The following is a 3,593-nucleotide window of genomic DNA, read 5'->3' on the forward strand; positions in this document are numbered from 1 at the left end:
ATCAAATTTTGGGGTAAAAAAGTGCGTCTTATACACCGAAAAATACGGTAATATTAGGTGTCGTCAAGACATTTAACGAACTAATGTGCATGCTGATGCGCCCTCTATAGGCAACTGTGTTAATTTTTGTACTTCAACAGCATGAGAATTTGTTTCAATGTATTTCATAAAACTTTGATGAACAAATGAATGGTTCTGTAAATCATTATGTATATTTTTGCATACAGCCCTCTTGTGGTAAATAAAAACGTTTAATTTAAATATAAGTGTGTCGCTCCAAGTGGTATGACATTTACAATGTTTAGGGTTTCAACTAAAGATTCTATGCAGGCTTTGGATTTGATATGGTAAAGAATTTTCCCTTCATAATTGGCGTTTAATAAAAAGTCTTGTAATTGTCATTTTTTAGATTTTTTTCTGATTGTATTCACTAATCACAGTACTTTCGTCTTACACAATACTGAATTTTAATGCTATTCTCTTAAAGAATAATTCTCTAGATTTTTTTCAAATAAGTGATCAACAATGTTTACAAAATGTTTTTATATGAAATTTTAACGCAGTTGATATAAAAGATTTTGAATTACTCCTGTTGGTGTGTTTACTTTTGTCATTTAAGCACACTTTCTAGGTAAACTAAGCAGTTCGGGTGTGTGCCTCTTAGACACTTAAAATAAGTATAAATTTTTTGGATATTTCTTACAGTCAAAGTAAGGAATTAAAGTTGATAGAGGGTTTAGTATGACTAAGAATGTTTTTTTTTTGTCTTTCTTTTTTTGCACGACTTTTAGGCTTCATATAATGAGGATTGAGTATGTCATTACAGCACATTTCATCACGCCTGGTCATGCTTTGTCTGACGATCATGTATCTTAACAATAGCTCTTTAGCATAAGTCCTATTGCAAAAAGGCTCCGTCATAAAGCTGTTATGTCCATGACACACAACACCTCCCTGCATACTTTCCATAATCCATCTAGTGTATGCTGAAGACAGTGTCCCAGCACTCGTTTAAACAGTCCTATCATACAACTATTTATAAATGCTGCATCTTCATATGGAATGTCATTAGCACCTGTTTCATTCCCCAGCTGTTTGTCGCAATCTTCCGACTACGAGTCCAAAACACTAGTTTGGCTGTTTAGAAACGCTTTTTTTTTGTAAATTCATTTTCTAATAAGAACTTTTTGATATTTTATGGTTCTTTTTGGAAAAATTCATCCTTAATAGTTAATTTATATGTTCGATAAACTCATTTTAATCATATTTTTTTCTAATAAAAACTGGTATGAAGCTATCGAAATTAAAATACAATTTTATGAAATATTTTACATCAAACTTACTTAATATAGATGAAGATGTCGAAGAATAGAAGATGATGGTTATATGTACCTTCAAATGTTAACTTAATATTAATACTTCTATTACATATAATTATTTAATATTGACATGTAGAGATAAACGTGATATTTTAATTAGATATCAATTACGTAAGTTACGCCATCATATACCCAAAGATTGAATTCAGATGTGTCTTTAAGCCTCAACCGTTGGTGAAAGAGTAGCCCAAGAGTTGGCGGTGGGTGGTGATGACTAGCTGCCTTCCCTCTAGTTTTACACTGCTAAATGAGGGACAACTAGCGCAGATGATTCTCGTGTGGCTTTGCACGAAATTCAAAACCAAACCCAACAAACTGTATATTAGTAAGTACTTTTCCTGTGTCTTTGATTATGACACAGTTACCTTTTGAGGGGAGAAATATTATACAGGCTTCAACATCGCCAAATGGTTAAATGGTTCGTTATATAAAACAAATAAATATATCTAAAACACTTTTAGGAAGTTTAAAGTTCGTTAAATATTTCATTTTATAATACATGCACTTGTCACGAGATGGCAATGCTAAATAAATGAGTTTTACTTAGGTTGTTAAATAAGAATTTAGAACTCAGGAGACAAATTTCTTTCAATCAGTTCCTACTTCTTGGTTTGCACTCATAGTTTTTTTGAGAGCATAATAAGAACTTCCCGTAAAGTAATTTTTTAAAAGACATATTCTTTATTAAAAGACCCCGAGAAATAAGATTTAATAACTAGCAACAAATTGCACAAGAACAAGTTAGTCTTAAAATAAACCCCAACCGAAATTCGAACGAAAATCTGTCTAAGATTTTAAAGGGAGCGCAGATTGACTGTGTAGTAGAGTTCTGGATTTCAGAAATGATTAGGCAAGTTTGAATCCGTGAAATACCGCTAAATATTCACCGCACTTTAAGCTGTAGGTGCGTTATAAAGCGGACAGTCAGTCCTTTAGGGCAGATGGTGGGTGGTATGGTGATGCTCACTTGTTCTAAATTAGGAATGACGACCGATAGCAAGAGCCTACGAATCATGACCTTGAAGAAGGTAAAAGACACCTTACAATATAGCAAAAGAGTACAGATATAAAAACTACATTGATAAATATGACTTACACGCCGAACTGAAAGGGGCTGTAAACCTGTTTATTTGTTGACAAGCACAAAGCTGCACAATAGACTATCTGTGCTGTGCCCACCACAGGTATCGAAACCTAGTGTTTAGCAGGATAAACCCTCTGATTTACCACTGAGCAACTTGAAAGGCCTGCCAATCTGAAGCACAGTCGCTGTTGCTTTTTTTAACTGTTATGCCAACAGTTAAGAACATCGGGCTTATTAAGGCTAACTGTATTCAATCCAGCTAAATATGTAAAATAATATACGTGGTTTTTATTATGGTTGGCAAGTTATTAAAAAAAAACAGGTTTATAAAGGACTCAGATTTTTGTTTAATTTTAAGCTTGTTTGCTATTAAGCAAAAAATTGCACAGTGATCTATCTGTGTTTTGCCCACCGAGGGTATCGCAATCCAAGTTTGAGCGTTTAAGCCCTCATTCGTTTCGTTAAGCCACCAGAAAGCATTTTTTTGGGGTATACCTCATATAATGTCCTTTACTTTATCATGTAAGAAATTTCTATGTGAGCCAAAGTACATCAAAACAAGAGGGTAGAAAACTAAGCAAAATTATATATATATGCTTTATATATATATTTTTCATATAATGAGCATATTAATGTAATAAACAATATTTTCGTTTGTAATGTCATGGATAAACTTTCTTAAAGCAGTTAACACTAATGTAGGGCTAGTTTGGCGCCAGATGACTTCGATTGAGCTATTGAAAAAACTATTTCCGTGCCTCGTGTAGACCTTGTTGGAGTCTGCTGCTATATAAAAGTGAAATCAATAAATTCGTTTTTGTGACTACACTGGTTGTAAAAAAAAAAAAAAAATATGTTCAGGTATAAGAAGTACAAAGGGCTTCGTTTAATAATAACCAGAACCAGAAATAACGATTCTTTATAACTAGCTAAGCCTTTTCGTTTGTTCTATTTAATTTATATTTTAATAAACTTCGATGTATCAATCAGTTTCAGTTTCACATTTATTTGGGGTTTCAGTTACAGAAATTTTGTTTCACGTATTCCCGAAACAACTGTGACAATAAAACGTTTTTGAGTAAATGTTTTGGTATACACAAAAAGGACTGATTTTAGGGCAAATTTAAAAT

The sequence above is a fragment of the Limulus polyphemus genome, unplaced genomic scaffold (genome assembly GCF_000517525.1).
Source record: "Limulus polyphemus unplaced genomic scaffold, Limulus_polyphemus-2.1.2 Scaffold4177, whole genome shotgun sequence".
NCBI lineage: Eukaryota > Metazoa > Arthropoda > Merostomata > Xiphosura > Limulidae > Limulus > Limulus polyphemus.